Genomic DNA, 26,853 nt, shown 5'->3' on the forward strand with positions numbered 1-26,853 from the left:
AAATAATTCCTGCCCAGTTTCTGGGTTCCTAGGAGACAAAGCTTAACATCCTTGCCAAGAGTGGTGAAACTTCTGTGGCCCTGGAGTTTCCATGGTGCAAACAAAGTCCTGGCTCTACCCACAGGCCACACCAGCTGCACAGGAGGCACAAAGATGCAAGACCTAGCAAACGTATGTGGGCTACCATCAGTCATCTAGAGTGCTTGTTTAAAATGCCCCATCCCTATGGTGGATGAGTACTGGGAACCTTCTTTTTGTTTTTTGAGACAGTCTTGCTCTGTTGCCCAGGCTGGGGTGCAATGGCACGATCGCGACTCACTGCAACCTCTGCCTCCTGAGTTCAAGCGATTCTTCTCCCTCAGCTTCCAAGTAGCTGGGATTACAGGCACCTGCCACCACACTTGGTTAATCTTTTTTGTATTCATATTTATATTTATTTATTTTTTTGAGATGGAGTCTCACTCTATCGCCCAGGGTGGAGTATAGCGGCACTATCTCAGCTCACTGCAACCTCTGCCTCACAGGTTCAAGCGATTCTCATGCCTCAGCCTCCCATGTAGCTGGGATTACAGGCATGTGCCACCATGCTTGGCTAATTTTTGTGTTTTTAGTAGAGACGGGGTTTCACCATGTTGGTGAAGCTGGTCTTGAACTCCTGATCTCAAGTGGTCCGCCCACCTTGGCCTCCCAAAGTGCTGGGATTGGCCAGGCGCAGTGGCTCACCCCTGTAATCCCAGCACTTTGGGAGGCCAAGGAGGGTGGATTACCTGAGGTCGGGAGTTCAAGACCAGCCTGACCAACATGGAGAAACCCCATCTCTACTAAAAATACAAAATTAGCCAGGCATGGTGGCACACGCCTGTAATCCCAGCTACTTGGGAGGCTGAGGCAGGAGAATCGCTTGAACCTGGGAGGCGGAGGTTGTGGTGAGCCGAGATCGCGCCACTGCACTCCAGCCTGGGTGACAAGCGTGAAACTCTGTCTCAAAAAAAAAAACAAAAAACCAAAGTGCTGGGATTACAGGTGTGAGCCACTGCTCCCAGCTGGCAACCTTTATTTTAACCAGCATTCCTTTGCAGCACAGTAAAGTTTTGGAACCAACAGTCTAGACTAAAATCCTAATTCCTAAACCTAGCATTCGAGGTCTTGCAAAGTTTGGCTTTCCTTACTCCTCAACAAGTATCTTCCCCTCCAGCCAGGCTGAAGGGTTCCTTAATGTGCCTTCCAGCCTGTGTCTGCTCAGGCCTACCCTTCACTGACATCTTTCCTATCTCTCCTTAATCCACGTGATGCCAACTCAGCTTCAACACCTAATTCAAGTCCCACCTGTTCCCAGCAGACTTTCTGATCACCCCAGCCTCCCTCTCAGGGGCTCCTTCCTTTCTCTGATTTCATTCAACATTAAATTGGTGGCACGCAGTTTAATACTTTATGATATACTATTCCTTGTGGTTTTTCACTTGCTTTGATTGAGTTAATGGCATCTTCCTGCAACCTGTGACATTCTCTAGGGCAGGAATCATATGTTTCTCTCTTGCACCCTCCTTAGTACCAAAGACACAATTAAAGTCTCAGGTAGATCCTGAGAACCAATTTGCTAATAACTGAATTGAGGAACAGATGGGAGACAAATTGAGTGAAAAAGGGCGGGAGAGAAAGAGAAGAAGAGGATTGGCCATGGCCGTGTGTGCAGGGCTTGGGACATTTTGGTTGAGGCTGGGATCCTAGGCTCAGCGGATGGGTGGAGTTTGGGTGACACCCCCCCCCACCATAATTATTTGCATCTGGGGCCTGGCTGCTTCAGGGTCTCTGCCCCCACATAACAATTTGCATCCATAAATTTACATAGAAGTGAAGGAGCTTCCTGAGAGAAGAGACAGGCCTCTGTCGCCTCTCCATATTCCTCCCTTATCATTCAAAGTCATGTGTGGTGAACATGGGAATAGAGGTGCAGGCAGTAGAGCAGGACGTAGAGTCATACAGCTGCACCCCTGAAGGATGCAGCTTAAGGGAGGATGGGAATGTCTGGACTCCTTCCTGAGGCTCTCAGTGATTTTAGTCCCCCAACTCCATGGTGGCCTATCTACCCCAGATTCTCCCTCTGCAGACATCTGCCCACCTCTGCTTGAAGCAGTTGAGGCCAGCAAGCAGGGCTGTGTGGAGAGGGGATACCATGGATATTTTCTCATAAATGTAAATGGGACATCCCTTTTACAGGCTCACGAAGATGAAGCTGCCACATTCATGGTTTTCCCAGATCCCCTAATGCAGTTCCCTCTGCCTGGAGTGCCCTCTCCTCTGGCAGCTGCCTGGTAAATCTTTGGGGATGGGCTGGCTGGACTCCCCAAGGCAGACTAAATTCTGCTTCCTGTTCTCATAGTCCTGCTTGAAGGCCTCTGTGAACAGCTCAGTCTCCCCAGTAAAATGGGAACCATGACCACTCTCAGGGTGGTAAAGAGAAAACAAGATAAAACAAGGCAAAACAAAGGGCTTGGAATTGCTTCTTTACTCTTATCTCCCCCATTTCGCTGATAAGGCTGGAGATTCTGGACACTCTAGTGCTGGGTGGGAGCATTCCGAGCAGAGGAGGCTCCCAGCCCTGGGGATGCTTCTTGGCCATGAGCTGCCTGTCCTGGCTCAGACAAAGGAAGTACCCAACCTTAACATCCACGGGAGAAAACCCAAGGCAGCAGATGGAAGAAGAGCTACAAAGATAGCAGTCATTGGAGGAACAAAGAAAGGTCAGTGACCTGTGAATTATAAGGACAGTCTGGACACAAAGAGCCAGAAACCACAGTGGGCTCCTAATGGAAGAAAAGTGAAAGAAAAATCAATGGTGTGGGGAAGCTTCTCCTCCTGTCTTTCAAATGGCTGCAGAAGGAGGAGGGGGGAGGAAGAGCTCTGAGCTGGGAATATATTAGCTGCCTGATCTCCATCCTGTTACCAAGGGAGTGGAGTCCTGGTCCCCGGAGGCCTCTCAGGAGATGGTAGATAATTACATATGGGTCTCTGGTTTGGTACAGCTCTGTCTCAAGGCAAGGGATGGAATATATGACCCCTTCAAGCTTCTCTTATCTGTACTGGAGCAGGTTACCACAAGACAAAGAGAATTCAAGAGGCTGTCACATAATTATTTGTGTTACATGCTTCCTTTAGCTTTTGAGAAATCTCAGAACAAAATCTTCAGCGCTCAAGACCAGAATGAATTTGGTGGTTTCACGATCCACCCCCTCCCATCTTTTACTTAAAATAATTTTAAAAACTCCAATCTCCTGAAATGCTTAAGACAGAAGAAGCTTTAGAGTCAACAAGAACAAGATCTTTCGCTTTCATTATAAATGTCTGCATTTCTCTCTGGTTAAAGGAGGGTGGGATATATTGGAATATTAATGAGGAGCATTCAGATGAGGCTCTTAATTTGAAAAGAATATGAGAATTAATGCTTGAGTTTAATTGGAGCCTGAATCATCACAGATAGATTTTTACCCTCTTCTCCTTAATCAATTTCACCCTAATTAATTCTTCCGTGGCTAAGTCTTGTTACATTAGATAGTCTGCTGATAATTTCCACAATCAAGAGACTGTATATTCATGCATTTTTAATAAGGAATGACTGCATCCTTTTTCATAAGTGATCCTGCTGGTTGGCGGCTGCAGCCACTAAAATAATTATAGAGCAGATTATTTACTTTTAAAGCATTGTTTGCTGTCATATTCATCCTAGGTGACAATTTGGAAGTGCTCCGGAGGCTGCTGTAATTGTGCAGAGGAGCTGGGTATTTAATGTAGCAATTTTCAATGTCAAGTGCTGTTTATTCATAGGTCATTGCCTTTCTTTTTTTTTTTTTTTTTCTAAATAAACACAGGGGTAATTTGGTCTTGCTGACTGATGAAGTCATGTACTAAAGACTGGAAGGCCATTCTATGTGAACCCAGGAGGTGGAGGTTGCGGTGAGCTGAGATCGCGCCACTGCACTCCAGCCTGGGGGACAGAGAAAGACTCCGTCTCAAAAAAAAAATAAAAAACAAAAAAAATAAAGACCGGAAGGCCATTCTAATTGTATGCTTAGTTTAAAACCTTGACTCTTGGAAGGACCTGCTTCTGAAGGCTGACTGGCACCTCTGCCTCCATCTGTGACTGGCTCACATATGATTGTACATGTCTGATTATTACTTATATGGTGGGGTGGTCTCATGTCAGACCCTGATACCTTTGCAAGCTTGAAGGCTTGAAGCAAGGCACACAGCAATTCCAAAGCTTCAGCTGTTTATTGTTTAGCAAGAGGAAGCAGGAAAATCCACCTAAGGGAAAAGACTGCTTTTTGTTTTGGGAAAAACACTGGGCTTTTTCGTTATGCAGAGGAAAGGCTCAGAGCTGATTCTGGAATGGACAGGTTGAGACAAGAGGAAATAAATGGCTATGTATGCCAATATAAATGACTGTCATGTGGTTAGTGGCAGACAGAGCTACCCCAGTCACCTGGGAAGAGGGGAGACTTCCTCTTATCTCTTGGGGAAAATAGAAAGTTGGGACCTGGACCCCAGATAGGAGAGATCTGGCTAAAGGCCTTCCTCTCTGTGGAAGTTAAGTGAGCTCTGCCATCAAATGGCAGGCCTGGCAGGCCTGGAGGGAAAAGGCAAGCAGGGCACCCCAGGCCATGGGCCAGTAGACTCCAGGAGAGCTCATAGGCAGCCTCCAACTTAACTGTTTTTTTTTCTGTAGTTATAACTCTCTTTTGCCAGCCCCAGTAACTTCAGCCTTGAAGGTGTTAACCTTACAATCTTGGGAAAATAAGAGATCCTGTATCTGTGCTTGGAACAGAGTGTGAAGAAAGGGAGTGTGATCTTCCCTGAGACCACCACCAATCATCACCACCCAAAGCCTGCTCAAGAAAGCATTGTGGTCCTGGAACCCATGTGAGGGGCCACACATTGGCCTTGGGAAGGAGGATACTCATGGGACCCATACAGAGGCAGAGGCTCAGGCTAAGGCCCAGCTCAGGTGGACAGGTGCGGAAGTGGACTGAGACAAATTCCTTCCTCATCTTCTGGAGAGAGACCTTCAAAAGGAGAGACTACAACTTGCAAAGCACACAGGCATGGGTTATTGGCTAGCAGCCATCTGGACCACCCTTAATAGACATTGCAGTTGGCCAGAGACTCAGAGGTTATCCTGTCCCCCACCTCCTCCTTGCTCTCCACACCAGCTGTTCAGGGAAACAGCCCAACTGTGGCAACCGCCAGCTGCTCTGCAGAACCCAGGGCCAGTAACTAGTGGCCTCACTGAACCTTAGGTCATTACTCTGACCCCTACTGCAGATGAGGAAACTGAACATTTCTGGTGCGGTTACTCTCTAAAGCAGTGTCCTTAAGACCACTGAAGGAGTTGCAAAGATTGGAAGGGCAAGACCTGAGCAAGTGTTTGGCCATACGGTAAATATGTGGCAAGCTGCCTGGGTGTCCAGAGCCAGCCCCCTAACCCCTATTTCACTGATAGGAAACCTAGGCCCAGAGAGGTAATTGGTCAAGGTCTATTGATCAGTGAGAAGTTCAGACCTTGTGTCCCACGTTCCACAACTCCCAATCCAATATTCTTTCTGGATAGCCCCTCCCTTGGGTCAATTTCTCTTTAGCTAGAGAAAAAGGACATCCTGCCAGCTTGCCATGTATTTACTGTGTGGCCAAACATTTGTTCAAATCTTGGCCTTCCCATCTCCGCAATTCCTTCAACAGTCTTCAAAACATCTCTTTGGAGCATTTCGCTATAGATAGCAACTGCATTAGAATTTTTTAGCTTCCTCATCTGTAACATGGAGATAATAATAGCAGTTATGGCATTGAGATAATTCATGTAAAGAACTTAGAACAGTGTGTTCTTTCAAGCACATAGTAAGTGCTTGATAAATGTTTCCTCAAAAAAGGGGGTATGTGAACCCAAATCTCTGTCATCACTTATGAAAAGCTGAAACAAAAGGTAATGCCCAAAGGAGGCTGGAATCCAATGACAGTTGAATTAGAGTGGGGTGTTCCTTGGGGGAGGCATTTTGATCTCTAATATTGTATCAGTCAGTAAGTGGTCACAGAAGCTAGGAAAGGAGCAGCAAGACTCTTATAGACTTTGGGTCACCTGCCCTGGCCAAACCTTGATGCACGATCCGGCCTTGAGGCTGGGATGCTGCAGGAGATGGGGAGAGCAGCCGGGTGATTCACTTACAAATTCATATAAACTGCCCTCCATGGGCTGTTTTGGATTGACTTATCAGGTTCAGTTCTGCAGTTTCTGTCCTAGGTTTGATGGCTGGGGAGTCTCGGTCAGCCTGGAGGACCCCAGGAAGTTCAAGGTATAGTACTGGTGGGAGGAGAACCTCCATTTCCTCAGAATACCAGGAAACTCTTGGACTACATGTAGGAACCAATTTCATTTTTTTCCTTTATTCTTTGTTCTCCTTTCCTTCATTTTCTCCATTCCCCTAATATTTTTAAGTCCCTCACCCACATCCTAACCACAGCAGTTACTATAAAAAATAAAATCAGACTGAAGGGAAGGGGATGGTTGATGAAGGCATCTCCATGGGCTGCTGTTCTATGTGTATAACTCTTATCTCCCTTAGTAGAGGGGAAGTCTTTAGAACAGAGGCTATATTTTGCATTCCACTGGGGATCTGTCACCTCAATTTGTTCATGGAAAGTAGTAAGTACTTATGGAGTAAAGTTAAATGTTCCAGTATAGAATTTTATTTTTAGGGAGAAGTCCTGCATGCTAATGTGACACTATTCCCTTTTGGACAGGTGGGGAAATTTAGGCTTCCAGTAATTTAGAGAACTGGTACACACTCACGATCAGGGCTGGCCTGCCAGTCCTCTGAGTACTCCAGGGCCCTTATCTCCCAAGCTGCCTCTAAAACATGTCTAAAACATGTTTACTTTGTAAATTTTTTTAAACAGGGTCCCCCTCTGTCACTCAGGCTGGAGTGCAGTGGCACCACCACGACTTGCTGCAGCCTTAACCTCTTGGGCTCCGGTGATCCTCCCGCCCCAGCCTCCTGAGTAGCTGGGATTCCAAGTGCGTGCCACTATGCCTGGCTAATTTTTTAAATTTTTTGTAGAGACAGGGTTTCACCATGTCGTCCAAGCTGGTCTCGAACTCCTAGGTTCAAAAGATCCTCCTGCCTTGGCCTCCTGAAGTGCTGGGATTACAGGCGTAAGCCACCACAGTCTGGCACATTTACTCCTTATGGCTTGTTTCGAAAGCCCATTTTCAGATTTGTCTGGGATTTGTATCCCAAGGATCTACTCACACTAGATCCTAGGGACACACAGCTGTGAGGTAAGATAAGTGGCATCCACAAGAAGGCCGGCTACTGAGGATATTGGGTTAAAGGCATTAAGGAAGTAAATCACTTGGTAAATTAACTTAGAAAGGCCAAGATGTTAAACTCTGAGCCAACCAGGATTTAATTTATTTATTATTGAGGTTAATGTCATTTTTACTGCATGCTAATAAAAGCCTGAGCTCTGTTGCCAAGATTCAAGAGAAATCTTAGTTATCATTTTTCCCTCCATTGGTAAGAAAATGGACTGTCAAATTTGGGAAGGCTGGAAGAAAGGGGCTAAAGGAGAACATGGAGAACATTTCTCCCCTCTGCTGGTCTGCAGTCTGTTTCCAAGACAGGAGGAGTCATGTCATCTTCTCTCATCAGTGTTGCAGCTGCCTCCGCCTTAAGAGAGTCTGGGAACAAAGATCTCTTCCTGGGGCCAACTTCTCCTCATGGTCAGCCTGTTGCTTTGGACCATGCTATGGTTTGAATGTGTCCACTCCAAAATTCCTGTTGAAACTTAATCCCCACAGTGGCGGTATTAAGCTACCTCTGACAGCTATTGGATGTGTGACTTCAGACAAGTCACTTAACCTCTCTGGGCTTAGTTTTCCTTATCTACAAAATAAGAATGCCTGCCTTACTGACCTCATCCAGCAGCTCATAAGAGCAATGCCATGTTCATTCATTTAACAAATTCTTTTTTGTTTTTTGGTTTTTTTTTGAGATGGAGTCTTGCTCTGTAGCCCAGGCTGGAGTGCAGTGACACGATCTCAGCTCACTGTAACCTCCGCTTCCCGGGTTCAAGCAATTCTCCTGCCTCAGCCTCCCGAGTAGCTGGGACTACAAGTGCGAGCCACCATGCCCAGTTAATTTTTGTATTTTTAGTAAAGACGGGGTTTCACCACGTTGCCCAGGCTGGTCGCAAACTCCTGAGCTCAGGCAATCCGCCCACCTTGGCCTCCCAAAGTGCTGAGATTACAGGCGTGAGCCACCACCACTGGCCTCATTTAACAAATTCTTAACAGAAATCTACTCAAACCAGATCCTAGGGACACAGCTGTAAATAAGACAAACTCAGTTTCCACTTTCTTTTAGCTTACACTTTGGTAGGAGGATGTAGGCTATCAAATAATTATTGAAGTAACCGTGTGTCCTGGTTATTTATTGCTGTATAAAAAATCATCTCAAAATTTGGTGGCTTAAAACAACAACAATCATTTAATGGGGATTGACTGGACCCAAGTAGGTTGTTCTTGTTTAGGGTTTCTCATGCAATGGCAGTCAGACAATGGCTGGGGCTAGAGCCAGAATCATCTCGAAGGCTTGCTCACTCACATGTGTGGTGGTGGATGCTGGCTGTCAGCCAAAACATCTACAATGTGGTCTTTCTATGTGACTTGTGCTTTCTCCCAGCATGGAGGCTAGTTTCTAAAAGGGAGCTAGGCAGAAGTGTGTGGCATGTTTATGATCTAGCCTTGGAAGTCACATAGCTTCACTTTTGACATATTCTGTTGGCCAATGCAGTCACAAAGCCAGATTCAAAAAGAGAGAACATAGATCCCACCACTCGATGGGTGGAGTGTCAACATCATGGTGCAGGAAGAGCATGTAGGATGGGAAATATCATGGCAGCCATCTGCAGAAAATACAACTTGCCACACTATGCATTACATGTATAGTGCTTAGATTAGTGGCTGGCACTTAAAAAGTATTCAGCAAAGTGTTAACTATTTGCTTTTAGATGCTTTGAAGGAAAATCATATGATTTCTGATAGTTCCTTGAAAGTCCAAAACTTTATGCAAATGTGAGGGCTTTAAAATCTGTGTTTCATGGTACCTTAGTCATTTTAACTGTAAGCATCCCAAGAGTAGAGACTATGACTTTTCACTTTTTCTGGATTATTTTACCCTTTGACTTAACTCCCTCTGGTTGATTATATAGGTAGGATATTAAAGACATGCCAAGATGCCATAGGTTAGCCTATGAGAATGAAACTAGAAAATCAACACATAATGGGTGAAGTCATGTGTATGTGTGTCTGCTATGTATTTATGTATTTCATATGTGTATATATGTATGTGTGTACATATATATTTCAGTAACCTATTGCTGTGTAACAAACTGCTCCAATACATAACGACATAAAATGACAACCATTTATTTTTCAGGATTCCTTGAGTCAGGAGCTTGGCCAGGCTCAGCTGGGACACTCATCTTTGCTTCACCTCATGTCAGCTGCAGCATCTTAGGAATGCAAGACAGCCTCATTCACATCTGGCGGTGGGTGCCGGCTGTCCACTGGGTGCCTTTGCTCTTTTTCAAGTGGTTTCTCATCCTCTGGGGTTTCACTGTCTCCATGTGGCCTCCCTAGCAAGTTGCTCAGATTTCTTTACGTGGAAACTGGCTTTCTAGAGGGTAAAAATGGAAGTTGCAAGGACTCTTATGGTCCAGAAGTCCCAGAACGTCACTTCTTCCACAAGTCATAGGCCAGCCAAGATTCAAGGGGAAGGAAACAGACCCTGTCTCTTCATATTTCAATGGGACGAATTGTTGCAGCCACCTTTAGAAACAATCTACTGCAATGCACTACAGCAGTGGACATCTGGGCCCTTACCAGGTGCCAGACGCCGTACTAACAGCTTTATATGGATGAACTCATTTAATCCTCCCAAACTCCAGGAGGTAGGGTCTGTTAGTAACCCCAGTATGCAGATGAGGCAAATGAGGCACAGAGAGTTTAAATAACTTGAGTTACACAGCTCATTTGTGTGCTCAGAGCCCATGTTCTACGTGCCATTCCTGTGCTCTATTGCTGTTCCTCTAGGAGTTGACAAGGCTCACAGGCTGGGGCAGAATAATCAATATAATATGAATAACAGCAATTAAAACTAACTGTCTATGGAATGCCTGCTAGCAAGCATGATAGCTTTACGAAACTTAACTTCTTTGCTGAATCTTCATCTCCACCCCAGAGCCTTGCAAGCTAGCTCTCATCCTTATTTTGTAGATGAGAAAACATGTGCAGAGAGGTTAAACAATTTGGATATTTTACCCAAGCAAAACATAATGGCAGCCCACTAAGTTGCATTAACTAATCTGGGCAAAGGATGTGTGGATGAAGGGACAATGGGACAGCCCCTCCAGCACTGCTGTGGGGAGCAGCCTAGATCCACAAACATCTTGGCCCTGGCCAGGGTGAGATTTGGGGTGGTGAGAGACCACTGCAGCCCTCCATGGACCGGTCAGTACCTGAGATTAATTCCTTGCTTGCTTGGGTCCTTGTTCTGACTATAGCTCATCTCCCTGTGCCGGGAGTCTGCCAGGAAAAGGTGAGCACGGATCTGGGGCTACTGGGCAGTTGTTTCGCAAGGCTCCTTGCCTGGAATGCCTTTCCTCCATCCTGGCTCACAGGCCACCTCCTCAGAGAGGCTTTACCTTGGCCAAGTGTGCCCCTTCCCCACAAGCCCTGCCTACCCCTGCTGTATGGCCTTCCTGGTGCTTATGATTCTCTGCTGTTATTTACATAGATGGCCATGTTTTAATCTCCCCAACTAGAATGCATGCTCTATTAGGGTAGACGCTTTTATTTATAGCTACCTAGCATATAGTAGGTATTCAGTAAATACAAGGAAAAGAGAGAGAGGAAGAGAAAGAGTGAGACAAGGAGAGAAAAAATTCATATTCTGGTCTATATATTCATGTTTTATGATCTTGGCTGATATTAGTCTGTCCCCAACAGGCAAATCTACCCTCAGCCTGTTGAACGCATTAAATTTTGGAGCCTGATACAGGGTAGTCCCAGACCTAGAAGAATTCACCAAGGCATGCTATGGCCTTGGGAACACTCCTGGGGACCAGCTGGCCCGTTCCGTTGGTGTTACCCTCTCTCCTGCTACACATCTGCTTTGTAACATCAGCAGATTGTATTTCCTAGGAGTGGTGGTGGGTTTTCAAAACAGAGGCTCTCCTCCGACTATTTTGCCTTCTACAAACGGGTGTTTAGTCATGTCCAGCTTTGCCAGGCCTATGTCAAAGAGTACCCAAAGTGCTGCCCAAAGAAGCCACTGGCACTGTTTTGCAGGCCGTCTGCTCGAAGTCCACCTGGCCCCAGCCCCTTGGCTCTCCCCAGCTTCTGCCCTTTGCCTCCAGCAGCCTCTGGACTCTGCCGGGCTGCAAGAGTTGATCAGCGTCTGGGTTAATGTGAGCTACTTAGGTGTGTTTATTACCCTCCCAGAAGTAGATGGTGAGTTATTATCTCTTAGTCTCCCAGGGGCCATTGTTCTGTTGGAGCTGGGAGAAGAGTAACCAGATGGAAAAAGATAGGTGTAGTGATAACATTCTTGACAATGACTAATTTTTTTTTTAGCACTTACCAAGTGCCAGGCCCTTTGCTAAGCCCATTGTATATATATAATCTCTTTTAATTCTCACAAAAACACTAGTAGGCATATTATTGCTATTATTCCCATCTTACAGGTGATAAAACGGAGTCATAGAGAGGGTAAGTACATTTGCCAAGGTTAGGCAACAAACATAGGATTGAAATTCACGTTTAGGTCATGCTTTTTTAAATTTTAGAGATGAAGTCTGTGTTGCTAGGCTGGAGTGTAGTGGCCATTCACAGGTGTGATTATAGCACATTACAGCCTCAAATTCCTGGGCTCTAGCGATCCTCCTGCCTCAGCCTCCCGAATAGCAGGGACTCCAGGCACTCACTACCGCACTCAGCTCACGCTTTTATCACCACACCATAGCCCTTCCTCCCAATACCCCCAAGCAAGAAATAATTTCTCTCTTCCTCACCACAAGGCAGAAGACACAGACTTGGCCTTTAGTACCCATGATGCAGGCTGCCCAGCCTGAACTCTGGGATCTTCCCCAGGGTACTCACCTCATGGCAGCCTCTCCAGGGGCTGGCGTTCCTGATGGAGAGGAACCGGCAGCTTCAAGCAGAAGCCAGAAAGCCACCCCAGCCTGGCCCTCCAGACGTCCTGGAGCCCTACTAGCAGTGTCTGTGAAAAGCCTTTCAAGGAGACCTTGTGGGTTCCAACACAGAGCCGTTTAAATGGTTTATTGCCCCATAAACAGGGCTCCGCAAGGACGCTGCAGGCCATGTTGATTCAAATGCTCAGTATCTGTCTTTTCAGGGTTTGGATTTACCTTTCCCGGCTGTGGTACTTCCTTGTTCTGGGCAGGCTGACCTTTGTCGAAGCAAAGTGGATATATTGGGCTGGCAGAATGCCCTCCCACCTCCCGGGCCTGCATGAGGAGGAGCTGGAGGAATGTTCTTCCTCTCGCTTCAGCCTGAGTGAACTGGGTTTACCTAAGGGGAAGAAAGGCTCAGGGAGGCGGTGAAAGAAATTAGGAGACCTACAGAGTCCTCTCATCACCATCCTGAGGGCCCTCTGCTGGGGCCTCACCTGGGACACAAGCCATGGCTCATTACCTGCTTTATCTTATGCAGTCCTCACAACTTCTTTTTTTTTTTTTTTTTTGAGATAGAGTCTCGCTCTGTCGCCCAGGCTGGAGTGTAGTGGTGTGATCTCGGCTCACTGCAACCTCTGCCTCCTGGGTTCAAGTGATTCTCCTGCCTCAGCCTCCTGAGGAGCTGGGATTACAGGCATGCACCACCACGCCTGGCTAATTTTTGTATTTTTAGTGGAGACAAGGGTTTCACCATGTTGGTCAGGCTGATCTTGAACTCCTGACCTTGTGATCCACCCACCCTGGCCTCCCAAAGTGCTGGGATTACAGGTGTGAGCCACCGCACCTGGGTCACAACTTCTTTTTAGGTATCCCCATCTAAGATAAGGAAGCAGAGCCCAGAGACTGATAACCTTGGGTGATGGCATAGTTAACCAGTGGCTGCATCAGGCAGGATCTGATCAGAAGTAGAATCCACTAAATGGTTCTAATGAGGTTTTTGCTTAGGCACAGGCAGGGTTAGGAAACAAACAAAGCTGATGGGTCACCCAGATTAGCAACAGCAGGAAGCTCTTACCACCTGTTGTGCCAAACCCCCTATTAACCTTAATAGGTGAGGCACCAGGCTCAAGAAGCGGAAGAGACCTCCAGCCAGCAAATGAGACAGGAGGTTTTCTTAAGGGGTTACATACAAGGGAGAGAGTCCCTTGACAATGGGCTGGACAGGAGAACTGCCTTACATATAGAAATGGTCCAGTGGCTGTGGGCTGGACAACATAACTGCATGGCCCAGTGGCGGGGGCTGGGCAGGAAAATTGCAACTACCTGCTAACATCATGCAGTTTATATAGCATTTTCACCCTCCCCCTAAAACCTCCACCTGACAACCTTCATTTAACCCAAAACTCAGGGCCTCAATCCTCTGTACATCTGTCTTCCATGGGACGGAATGGGACGGGGGTTCAGATGTTTGTCATACATAAGGAACAAATCTCTGGGTTGACCACTCACGGATTCCCTAGCTCAGAACACACATTCATTCAGGTGTGTCTGCCATACAGGGTCATCCTAAGGCTATCCTCAAGTTATTACTCTCAGGCTGGGCACAGTGGCTTACACCTGTAATCCCAGCACTTCAGGAGGCCAAAGCAGGCAGATCACTTGAGGTCAGGAGTTTGAGACAAGCCTGGCCAACACGGTGAAACCCCGTCTCTACTTAAAATACAAAAAAATTAGGCGGGCATAGTGGTGTGCGCCTGTAGTCCCAGCTACTCAGGAGGCGGAGATGGGAGAATCGCTTGAACCCGGGAAGCAGAGGTTGCAGTGAGCCAAAATTGCCTCACTGCACCCCAGCCCAGGCGACAGAGTGAGACTCCGTCTCAAAAAAAAAAAAAATTACTACTCTCAGGTGCATTTACCCTATACCACCACCAAGCCTAACAGGTCAAGGAGTGAAAAGAGTACAGCCAGAGATGAGAGGTGAGAACTGGAACCATGGGGTAGACCTAAGAGTCTCAGAGAGACACAGCCACTGCCAGGATCAGGCTCCAAAGCAAGGAGGGAACAGGAAAAAAAATATCCCTACCTCTCTTTTCTCCGCCTCTCCCAACCCTCCCATTCCTTCCGTAGCCAAACCCGTGCAGAAGCCAGAGCCCAAGGCAACCTGGGTGATGCAATCTAAAGAGGTCGGTCACTTGGGCACAGAGCAGGGTAGACAAGAATGGGGGTTGTGGCAGAAGGAGCATAACCAGTGTAGCGGTAGAGCTGGACTTTGAGCCATGAACGCTCTCTTTTTTTTTTTTCTTTTTGAGACAGAGTTTTGCTCTTGTTGCCCAGGCTAGAGTGCAGTGGTGCGATCTAGGGTCACTGCAACCTCCACCTCCCGGGTTCAAGCGATTCTCCTGCCTCAGCCTCCTGAGTAGCTGGGATTACAGGCGCATGCCACCATGCCCGGCTAATCTTTGTATTTTTAGTAGAGACGGGGGTTTCTCCATGTTGGCCAGGCTGGTCTCGAACTCCTGACCTCAAGTGATCCACCTGCCTTGCCCTCCCAAAGTACTGGGATTACAGGCATGAGCCACCACGCCTGGCAGTGCCATGAACTCTTGGGAGTCCCGATGCTTTGCTGTGGTTCTTCCAAGTCGAGACACCTTCCTACCATGCAGCACCATTGACTCAGGTACAAGCCCTCTCAGAGATCCAGTCACTGGCCTAGCTCAGCTATTAATTGGAATGATCCATTCCCCACTTTTTTCCTCCTCACTTGCTCCTGTAGGAATGTCTCCCAGATAATGAAATTGCCTGGGCCCAGGCTTCTGGCCAGCTGGATCCCACCACAGCCCTGACTGCTGATTTCACATTCTTTGTGATTTGTGCTTACGTGGCCCTACAATGGATCCTGGAGAAAGCTCTTTCAATTTCTGACCAACCGTCTCCCCTCCCCATCCTTCATCCCCATTAGTCCAGTGTTTCCACCCAAGCCTCGTGTTTTTCTCTGCAGGTTTTGCAGCCCTTGCCATGAGTGGCCAGTTGCTGATAGCATTGCTGCTGCCTGTTGCTATTCTGGGATAGGGACTGAGGATGTGCTGTGATTACCCAGACCAGAAGGAAGCTCAGAAGTCACTGGTCCTCTCAGGTGGCACCCAGATCCAATGTGAGCCATGGGGGATGAGGGGTAGTTAAGTGAAAAGCTTTGGAGTGCTGACAGGTGGTCCCTCTGATATGCCAGGAAATTACTTCCGGGCAAGAGAACAAAGGAGAGTCCATCTTCTAATGTTACTGGCGCCATACCAACAAGGTGTCAGCTAGAAACCTCTCTTTCTCTCTTCCAAATTCTAGCCTGCAAAACCTGAGGACTGGCCTCAGGCTAGTCAGAAATTTGCGTGAAAACATCATTCCTTGGGGTGGTGGGACTTCTGGGTAAGCCAGTGTGACTTGAATTCTTGATTTCTTATACTCCCTTCTAACCAACCACCTGAATGCTGATCTCTACCAGCTGTCTGTGTGCCTTGCATTTCAATCAGCAGCCTTACAAATGATGATGATGATGAGGAGGAGGAGGAGGAGGAGGAGGAGGATAGCCAACATTTACTGTTCTTTAGCTACTGTTCTAAGTACTTTACAAATACCAGATAATTTTGTCTTCATAACACTGTCATTACTCCCATTTTACAGATGTAGAAAACAAGGCTTAAATAGATCACATGATTTGGTCAAGGTCACTCATGTCATAGAGCCTGAATCCAAATCCAGTGAAGCCTCCAGAGCCTAGGTTTTACCCATGACCCTGTGTTGCCTATTGATGGTACAGTGTAGATTTTTTCCTTCTTCCTTTTTTTTTTTGAAAGTCTTTATTGAATTATAATTGGCATACCATTAACTGCAAATATTTGAAAAATACAATTTTGTGAGCTCTGACATACATACACCCATAAAACCATTGTTACAATTAAGATAATGAATATGTCCATCATTCCCAAAAGCTTCCCTGTGCCCCTTGGTAATCCATCCCTCACTCCCCACCCCATTCTGTTCCTAGGCAACCAATCATCTGTTTTCTGTCAGATTAATTTGCATTTTCTAGAGTTTTATATATGGAAGCAGACAGCATGTACTCTTTTTTTGTCTGGCTTCTTTCACTCAGCATAATTATTTTTAGGTTCATCTATATTGGTGCATGTATCAACAATTCATTCCTTTCTATTGCTGAGTACTATTCCGTTATATAGGTGTACTAAATTTGTTTATTCAACTCTTGATGGACATTGAGTTGTTTACAGTTTTTGGCTATTACAAATAAAGCTGCTATGAACCTTCAAGTGCAAGTCTTTTGTGCACATGTTTTCATTTCCCTAAGGTAAATAGGTGGAGAATGGCTAGATCATATAGTAAGTATGTATATGTTTAATTTTGTGAAAAATGGCCAAACTATTTCCCCGAGTGGTCATGCCTTTTTATATACCCACCAGCAGTGTATGAGGAGTTCCAGTTGCTCCACTTCCTGAACAACATTTGGTGTAGTCTTTTTTTTATCTTTTTTTTTTTTTTTTTTTGAGACAGAGTCTCACTCTTGTTGCCTAGGTTGGAGCACAGTGGCCCGAACATGGCTCACTGTAGCCTCAACCTCCCAGGCTCAAGTAACCCTCCCGCCTCAACCTTCTGAATAGCTGGGACTACCATGCCCAGCTAATTGAAAAAAAAAAATTTTTTTTAGAGACAGGGTCTCACTATGTTGCCCAGACTGGTTTCAAACTTCTGTGCTCAAATGATCTGCCCACCTCAGCCTTCCAAAGTGCTGGGATTACAGGCATGAGCCTCATGCCCAGCTGGTATAGTCTTTCTAATTCTAGCCATTCTAGTAGAAATGTAGTATTTTCTCATCCAGGTTTTAATTTGCATTTCCCCCTAATGACTAATTATGTTAAGCTACCTATTCATGTGCTTATTTGCCATCTTTATATCTTCTTTGGTGAAATGTTTGTTAAAATCTTTTTGACTGCTTTTTAAAAATTAGGTTGTCTTCTTGTAGAGTTGTAAGAGTTCTTTACATATCCTGGAACAAGTCCTTTGTCAGAAATAGGTTTTGCAGCTTTTTATATGTCCTACCTTTTCATTTTTGTAACAATGTCTTTTGAAGAACAAAAGTTTTAAATTTTGAAGTCCAATTTATTGATTTTTAAATAGCTCAGCCTTTTTTTTTTTTCCTGATGAATGCCTGAAGAGAAGGCATTCTCTGTTTTGTTGTTGTTGTTGTTGTTGTTTTTTGAGACAGAGCCTCGCTCTGTCGCCCAGGGTGGAGTGCAGTGGCACTATCTCAGCTCACTGCAACCTCCGCCTCCCAGGTTTAAGCCATTCTTGTGTCTCAGCCTCCTGAGCAGCTGGGACTACAGGCATGAAACACCACGCCCAGCTAATTTTTGTATTTTTAGTAGAGATGGGGTTTCACCATGTTGGCAAGGCTGGTCTCCAATTCCTGACCTCAAGTGATCCACCTGCCTTGGCCTCCCAAAGTGCCGGGATTATAGACATGAGCCACCATGCTGTTTTTCATTTTTTGTTGTTGTTGTTGTTTTGTTTTTCAATTGTGGTAAAATTTGCAAAACATAAAATTTACCATTTTAACCGTTTTTTTTTTTTTTTTTGAGATAGAATCTCACTCCTGTTGCCAAGGCTGAAGTGCAGTGGGACTGGCTAATTGTATTTTTAGTAGAGACGGGGTTTCGCCATGTTGCCCAGGCTGATCTCAAACTCCTGAGCTCAAGTCATTTGCCCAATTCAGCCTCCCGAATTGCTGGGATTACAAGCATGAGCCACCATACCCGGCCTCATTTTAACCATTTTTAAGCATACAGTTTGGTGGCATTAAGTATATTCATACCATTGTACTTTGTGCTTTTTAAATTCTTTTGAAGATTTTTTGCCAAATCCATGGTCACTAGGATTTTCTCTTATGTTTTCTGTCAAAGTATATAGTTTAATATTGTTAGCCTTTATAGATCAGGGTTTTTTTTTTGAGACAGAGTCTCACTCTGTCACCCAACCTCTACCCCCAGGTTCAAGCGATTCTCAAGCCTCAGCCTCCCAAGTAGCTGGGACTACAGGTGCGTGCCACCATGCCCGGCTAGTTTTTGTATTTTCAGTAGAGATGGGGTTTCACCATGTTGGCCAGGCTTGTCTCGATCTCCTGACCTCAAGTGATCCACCTGCCTCAGCCTCCCAAAGTTCTGGGATTGCAGGTGTGAGCCAGTGTGCCCAGTCAGCCTCTACAGATCAACATCAAGTTAATGTTTACGTATGGAATGAGGTAATGATTGAGGTCCATTTCTGCATATGACTAAACACTTATTCCTGCACCATTTGTTGAAAAGATTATCCTTTTCCTATTGACTTACATTGACACCTTTGTCAAAAATCAATTGGCTGGTTTTAAAACTATTTTCCTGGCTTGCTTTCAACAGGTTGCCTTCTGATTTCCACACAGTGTCTTCCTAGATGGACTCCTCACCTATCACTCTGCTCTGATCTGGCTCCCAAGCTTCCCTTGCTGTCTGACAGATTTCTAGTGATACTTTCCAGTCTTACCCAATCCCTGCCCGTCCCCTAATCTGCATTCAGCCTTGCTGCAGCCTTCCTTGTCTGGGCTCTGTGCCCAGCACCTGAGCAGGCCTTGTTGCTGCCCACAGTCCTGATGCCATCAGAATCCTGGAGGGCAAAAGCTACAGTTAGGTCCTGCTCAGGGCCCAGGGAGCTCCAGCACAGCAGTCTTTCCCTGCCAGTTACCCAGGAAACCCTGACACTGGGGACCAGAGATCCAGCCATTGTAGCAGTGACCTGGCTGCCAGGCTGTCTCAAGACCTTACCAGTCATTGTGACCATATCAGCCAAGTTGTGAGCCCCCATTAGAGCCAGAAATGAGATTTGGCTGAAGGAGTATTGATAGATAAGACTGAACAAGAAGAATGAAGAGCCTTGTAGATCAATGTTCTCTCACATGGAAAGAAAACTTTTTAAAGTATACCTGTTTATGGATAGCACTACAAAGTATCCATATCTTTATATGATTTAGAGGCAAAATGACCACAAAGGATGATCTGTACCTAATCAGCCTTCATGTCTGATGAACAGAACCTTGGAGAAGCCTTGAAATTACTTCCTTACATTGTTTAGACTTCTCTCCCGAAGCGGGCAGGCAGTACCCCCTAGTTTTGCTCAAGCTTGTTGGGAGACATCACTCTGTATCCATCAGGGTAGATCCTGGGAAATTGATTTAAACAAGAACCATGCAGCTTGCCTCCCAGACTGCTTCATGTTCAGGCCTCAAAGCAGCCTGCAGAGGGGAATATCTTCTAGCAGGATTTTATTTTGAATTCAGCTGAAAGAGGGCACTACACAGAATATCAAAGGTGAAGGTGTATTGCATTTTTTACAAGGAATAAAAAGCAATCCCTGTGGTCAGCACATGTGCAGGGGAGCATTTGAGGGAGGCTATATCCTAGCACAAATATTCCTCCATGCCCAAGAGGCTGGTAGGATAGATGCCATGAATGAATGTGTTGTTGTGCCTAAGCACTGGGCTGAGTTGTTTTTGTAGCCACTAGACCTACTTAGACTGTTGCCTTTGTGAACCAACAGCTGCAGTTTGGGAGGTGGCTAGACATGGAATCAGGGGGTTTTATTTTGGTGATGTTCTACCTGGTTCATTCAGGAATGACCCTATTAACACTAAGTTTTAACCAAAGTCACCACCACCCTGGGCAGGAAGCCACACACTCACTTTTCTGGAAATGCATGCAGCCTGATTCTCTTGTGGGCTGTGTTGAATGGAGAGAGAATACCTGGATGTGAGGGTTACAGAGATATAAGAAAGAAGTGGGGCATGGATTAGCATCATTATATACTAATTAGCCATCTGTCTATGAGTCTTCTAGAATAAAGTAACCAGGCCAGGCGCGGTGGCTCACGCCTGTAATCCCAACACTTTGGGATGCTGAGGTGGGAGGATCGCCTAACATCAGAAGTTCCAGATCAGCCTGGCCAACATGGTAAAACCCCGTCTCTACTAAAAATACAAAAACTAGCCAGGCGTGGTGGTGTGTGCCTGTAATCCCAGCTACTGGGGAGGCTGAGGCAGGAGAATGGCTTGAACCTGGGAGGTAGAGATTGCAGTGAGGCAAGATCGAGCCACTGAACTCCAGCCTGGCCGACAGAACAAGATTCTGTCTCAAAAAAAAAAAAAAAAAAAAAAAATGGAAACCAGGGATAGTCTCTTTCCAGGTCCACTCTTGGGAACAGAAGTAAATCAAAGAGGCTTATGCTGGAGCTTGACTCTGACATTTCAGGACTTTAGGGACTCTCATCTCTTCTCAGGCTCTTCATGGTAAATAAAGTCTTATTAAAAATGAAGCATTTTAGGACATAGTTCTTCATGTGCTCAAGTTTCAGGCTATACTCACTGGTAGGCAGATTAAGCAGAGGCTTTTGTGGTTTGGAATCCAAATGGTGTTATGAAAAAAGCATATTCTTTAGAGTCAAATCCAAATGGTGTTATGAAAAAAGCATATTCTTTAGAGTCAGATATGTCTGGACTGAAATCCTAGTCCTGTGTCTATCATCTGAGTAAGTTTGGAAAGTCACTCAACTTTGTTTCTTTGTCTATTAAATGAGGTAATACCTGTCTCATAGGGTTGTTATAAAGATCATTACTTTTTAAAAATAGTAGCTACTTTGAATTGAATATTTGCTATGTGCCAGACACTGTGCTAAACACATGCATGAAATAATTTAATCTGAACTCACTATTTAAATGGTATCATATTTGCAAAGTGCCTGGTACACAGTAAGGTACACAGTAAGTGTTCAGTAAATGGTAGTTGGTGCTATTGTAATATTTCAGAGATACAAAGATGGGCTTCTTGCTCCTCTTATTCTCCTCTTCCCCAGACAGTTGATGCCTAAACTGAGAAATGTGGTCAAAAACACAATCATCTCTGGAAAAGAGAAAACACTGGCATTGAAATGAATCCCAAAGCATAAATGACTCATAACATAATCTGTCCTGAGAGTGAGTTTTGATAGGGGAAGGAGGTGAGGAAAGGTGAAGAGGCAGAAGTGGGGAAGTAACATAAACACTGAAGATAAGCTTTGCCCACCCTGCCTAAAACATTCTGCTGCAATAGCGAGTTTTCATGGGCCAGTAGGAGATTTTCTGTACATTTGTTTTTTAGGTCTGTTTGAGTGGAGAATGGAAGGGTAGGTCAGAGAGAGCTCAGGGAAATTCTGTTTCTACATCATTAAATTTTGGGCAGCACTTGAGATCAGGGAGATAGATTTCCTGAGCCTAGGGGAATTGCTGTGGGAAGTCCGGGGACAATGAGCGAAATCTATCTCAGAGCAATCTCTGGCCATTTCAGTTCGCATCCTTTCACCTTGGGGATAGTATTACCCAGGAGTAGGGACCCTGAGACCTTCAAATGGGTTTGTGGCTGGCACAAGCTATTCTTCAGATGCTTGTGGCAGGCCCCAAACTCAGGCTGAGCTTCTTATAAAAATATCCTGGTTTTCTGTTTCCATAACTTATAATGTGCTTCTTCCAGGAAGCAAACACCTTCAAGGACAATTAATAGAAAATTTGTGGAATTCTCCAATGCAAGGCAGTATTGAAGCAAAGTGAAACACTTCTGAGAAAAGGTTCTGGGGAATTTATGCAATGAATCTCCAAAGACATATTTATATGTTTATGCACTTTGTTTTGGTTTGCTTGCTTCTGATTTTAAAAATTATGATTTTTGTATATATCAAAATAGCCTTTGAGTTTTACGTCTAGAAACAAACATTTTACAAAGTGATTGTTTCTTATGGCTGCAGTAGAAAACAACACAAGGCAGACCCCTCAAGTGTTAAAAGCATCTACCCAACATTCCAGGGAATGTCAGAAGTATATGCTGAAGGTGGCATGATGGAAAGGAGGATAAAGTGCCAGGCTGCTCAGTTCATATTTGGTCGCTCATTCATTCATCCATTCATTCATCAAATCCCAATTGATGAATTTTTTCTTTTTTTTGAGACAGGGTCTCACTCTTTCACGTACAGTGGTACAATCATGGCTCACTGAAGCCTTGACTTCCCGGGCTCAAGCCATCCTCCCATCTCTGCCTCTCAAGTAGCTAGGACTACAGGCATGGACCACCATGCTTGGCTAATTTTTAAATTTTTTTGTAGACACAGGGTCTCCTTTTGTTGCCCAAGCTAGTCTTGAACTCCTGGGCTCGAGCAATCTTCCTGCCTCAGTCTCCCAAAGTACTAGGACTATAGGTGTGAGCCACTGTGCCCAGCTGTGAGCACCAATTTTGTGCCACAAACTCTGCTGGATGCTGTGGATACAGCAATGAGCAAAACAGATGAAACTCCCTGCCCTCATGTAGCTTACTTTCTAGTGGGGGAAAGCATGGGCAGAGGCTCAGAAGTGTGAACATGCCTGGAGTGCTGGAGGAGCAGCAAGAGTGTCTGTGTGGCTGGGGCAGAGGATCAGAGAGAGAGAGAACAGCAGGAGAGAAGGTCAGGGAGTGACAGGGTCAAACCATGTGGGCCGTGAAGGTCATAGTCAGGGCTTTGTCTTTACTCTGAATGAGGTGGGGGAGTCACTAGGAGGATGTGAACAGAAGAGATGCATGGTCCCACTTACATTATAACAGAATGCCCCTGGTTGCTATGTGAAGAATGGACTTCAGGGCACAAGTGGAAACAGGACCTCCAACGAGGCTGCTGCAATAGTCTGGCTGGACGCAGTGGTGCATGACTGTAGTCCCAGCTACTCAGGAGGCTGAGGTGGGAAGATCACTTGAGCCCAGGAATTCAAGGCTGCAGTGAGCTGTGATTGTGTCACTACACTCCAGCCTGAGTGACAGAGGGAGGCCTCATCTCTATTCAAAAAAAAAAAAAAGTCTGGGCCAAAGGTGATGGTGACTTGGACCAGGGCTGTGGCAGTGGGAGTGATGAGAAGTGTAGTTTGAGTTCTGGACATGTTTTCAAGATGGTGCTGGTAAGATTTGCTGACAGACACGATGTGCAGTGCTTCCAGATCCTGACCTAGTGTGCAGTGTTTTCATTTGATGGCAAATATGGGACCTCCAGGGGTTTTTTGGCATCAAGTATCAGACCCTGCTCACACAAAGTTAGAAATGGGGATTTCTCTGGAAGGACATGCAGTATCTCATAGACAAGAAGGAAAAGCAGTTTTAAGACTGGGCTTGGAAATGATGATCTGGGATCTTAGTACAACAGCAACCAGCAGGCCTACCTTGGGCCACATGATCAGTGGTCATTGCTGAATGGAACCACCCAGATAGGGGAGTAGTGCTTCCTATAGCCAAACTGGGATCAAAAGAAAGTGGGCCAATGGGTGTTAGACAGGCAAAACCCACAGATGTTTAAACGTCATTCCAGTTTAGAGCTTAAGAGATAAAAGAAACAGAGGCTCAAGTTTTGACCAATCACAAGGTAGACGGGAGGAAATCATCTGGCTTCTCCTGCCTGAGCTGTGTTGAGAAGAGTCCTGGCCTGGGGGTCATGCATCTGGTCTGAGCTCTGCTGCTCACTACCTGTGCTACTTCCGGCCAGCGGCTTAACTTCTCTGGCCTTGGGCTCCTAGTGGACCAGAGTAAAAGCTGTAAACCTTGTCTTCACCAATGACCACTTTGATGATTTCTCCCACCCACCTCCCTCTTCCCCAGTAAACACATTAATTCATGGTTTTATCCTGTGGAAATGTACAATACGCATGAGACTTCTTGAAATGTTTAGATCAGATGAAGGACAACTTGAAGCGGGAAGTGAATGGGCAAGGCAGGAGGAAGAGCACAAATGACACAGCACTGCAACATTTCATAGGCAGGATTAAGAAAATCCTCATGTTCTCTCCTATTGTTCACTTTCTGACTTTATTGAGGCCAGACTTTATTATTGCTGTGTCCTCTGAAAGGTTTGATCCACCCAGGGTTTTCTGAGTGTCAAGATACCATTTGTTACACTGTCACCTTGAATTCCCCACTAGGGTTGCTGCGCAGGCTGTAGATGTGAACGCGGCAAATTGCACCGGGTTGCTCCTCCATCCACACTGAGCACTCCCTCCCAAGTGGCACCCTCCTCCCTAGCACTTATGCCCACTTACATTTCATACCAGCCTATTTAGCACTTGATTACATATTGCTTTGAATTGTTCCCCAGCCCACTCAGATCAGAGCCTCCCACCTTCCAGCCCACCCACTCCTAACTCCCAGTGTGCTAGATTTTCAACCTCCTCAAAACCTGTAGTCTCTTTCCCCTGCCATTTTTCTGTCACTGCATCAGAACCTTCCCCCCACTTCTTCATTTCCTTCTCTACTTCACCTATGCTTCCTGGGCCATCTCATCACCCTCCTTTGCCTAAGCCTCCCTCCCCTCCGCCCTTGCCCTGCTGCTGCTCCGGTCTGGCTGCGGCCCAGCCTTATCAGGCAACTCTTCCTACACCCTGACATCTGGGCTCCTGGGCTGCTGAGCTCTGCTGGAGAAAATCACAGCCCACGCAGATTGGCGCTACTACAAAGTCATCATCTGCACAGCCTAGTGGGCCGCTGAGCAGCCTAGAAACACTTCTTAGTGTCCCTGTCAGCAAACCTCCCTCTTCACCACCATGGTCCTTCTAAGTGTTTCCCACCCTTTGAGCTTTGCTGAGAAAATAGAGGCCGTCAGGTAGGAATTCCCTTGTTTCTATGCACCCATTCCTCTGCCCCACCAAGAAACATATGTTCCCCTCCAGTGTTCCTACCTTCCTCCTAGCTGAGAGGCCGTGCTACCTTCTACCTGTCCAAAGGCAACTGCCTCCTGAAAGCTCTGCAGCCTTGGCAGCTTGGCTTCATCTATTCTCCTCTCTCTCTCCTCTACCTTCCATCTCTCTCTAGTTCATCTGATCTCTCTCCTGAGCAAGTAAACCTTCCCTCTCTACCATCCTGTGCCTCTTCTCCTTCCCGCTCTATTCGTCCATTCACACTGCTGTAAAGAACTGCCAGAGACTGGGTAATTTATAAAGGAAAGAGGCTTAATTGACTCACAGTTCGGCATTGCTGGGGAAGCCTCAGGAAACTTACAATCATGGCGGAAGGTGAAAGGGAAGTGAGGCACCTTCTTCACAAGGCAGCAGGAAGGACAAGAGTGAACAAGTGAAAGGAGAAGAGCCCCTTATAAAACCATCGGATATCATGAGAATTCACTCATTATCACAAGAACAGCATGGAGGAACCATCCCCATGATTCAGCTACCTCCACCTGGTCTTTCCCTTGACACGTGGGGATTATGGGGATTATGGGGATTACAACTGAAGATGAGATTTTGAGTGGGGACACAGCCAAACCATATCACCAGCCAAATGTGACGGTAGGGCATGTTTGGTGAGGCACGGCCTGCTATGACAGTAAAATGCACAAAGGACAAGAGTGACCTTCTCATTGTCCAGTCTGTGGCCACTTTCAGCTCCTGCCTTGACATTGCTGAAGATATGACACTCTTTTTTGTTTTTTTTGAGACAAGGTATCACTCTGTTGCCTAGGGTGGAGTGCAGTGGCACAATTCCTGGGCTCAAGTGATTCTCCTGCCTCAGCCTCCTGAGTAGCTAAGACTGCAGGTGTGTGCCACCAAATACAGCTGATTTTCTAATTTTTTGTAGAGATGGAGTCTCGTTTTATTGCCCAGGCTGATCTCAAACTCCTGGCCTCGAGTGATCTTTCCACCTAGGTCTCCCAAAGTACTAAGATTATAGGTGTGAGCCATAGCATCTATCCAAGAAATGATGCTCTTGACCCTGTTCTCTTCTTGATTCTCTCCTCTCTCTTGACCCCTATGACGACACTCTGTTCTCCTGCTCCCCCTCTGTATTCCAATCATAGCCTCTGCCTCTCCTCCCTGGCACTCTTCTGCTGAGGTTCCTTCAGGCACTGGCCTCCATCTCCTGGATGAAATCCAGGTTCATTTGGACAGCAGACAAGGGCCTCTGCCATTTGGCTTATCCACACGATTTACGCTCCTTCTCCACTGGCTATATCCTCTCTCATCTCTGTGCCTTTGTGTGTTTCTTTACTCTGCTTGGAACGCCCTTCGTCTCTCTCTGCCACCTCACTGGGAGAACTCCTATTCATCTTTAGTGATCAGCTCAGGTGTTGCCTCATCCTCTAATAATAATAATAGTAATAATAATAATCATGCCTCATCTGAATTTCCAAAACACCCTGAGAGTGTCTTGGTCTTAGCACTTATCCCATTAAATGGAAATGATCTATTTACCTGTGTGTGCTCCACTAGTCTGTCAGCCACACTCCATGCCTGGCACAGCTTGGCATACAATTAAATGCTCAATCCATGTTTACTGATTGAATGAATGAGTCAATGTTCATTTGCCCTTCAGTATAGGTGGGGGATTGGTTCCAGGACCCCCCACTGACACCAAAATCACAGATGCTTGAGTTCTTTATATAAGATGGGTAGTATTTGCATATAACCTATGTAATCTTCCTGTATACTTTATATCATTTCCAGATTACTTATAATACCTAATACAATGTAAATACCATGAAAATAGTTAT

The 26,853-nt window shown here is 45.8% G+C and overlaps 1 protein-coding gene across 2 annotated transcripts in view; it reads left to right on the top strand.

Annotated features, from left to right (window-relative positions):
- The window catches only part of LOC105738624, a 153,231-nt gene that overhangs the window by 115,235 nt on the left and 11,143 nt on the right, over positions 1 to 26,853 (top strand). Inside the window, exons 2-3 of one of the 2 annotated variants that reach the window (XR_004027048.1) lie at positions 9,489 to 10,002; positions 15,245 to 16,560. The exons of the other annotated variant lie outside the window; for it this stretch is intronic. The gene's annotated coding sequence lies outside the window, so the exon portion shown is untranslated. Of the gene's footprint in view, positions 1 to 9,488; positions 10,003 to 15,244; positions 16,561 to 26,853 lie in introns of those variants that run through there. 2 annotated transcript variants of the gene reach the window in all.

The sequence above is a fragment of the Nomascus leucogenys genome, chromosome 19 (assembly GCF_006542625.1).
Source record: "Nomascus leucogenys isolate Asia chromosome 19, Asia_NLE_v1, whole genome shotgun sequence".
NCBI lineage: Eukaryota > Metazoa > Chordata > Mammalia > Primates > Hylobatidae > Nomascus > Nomascus leucogenys.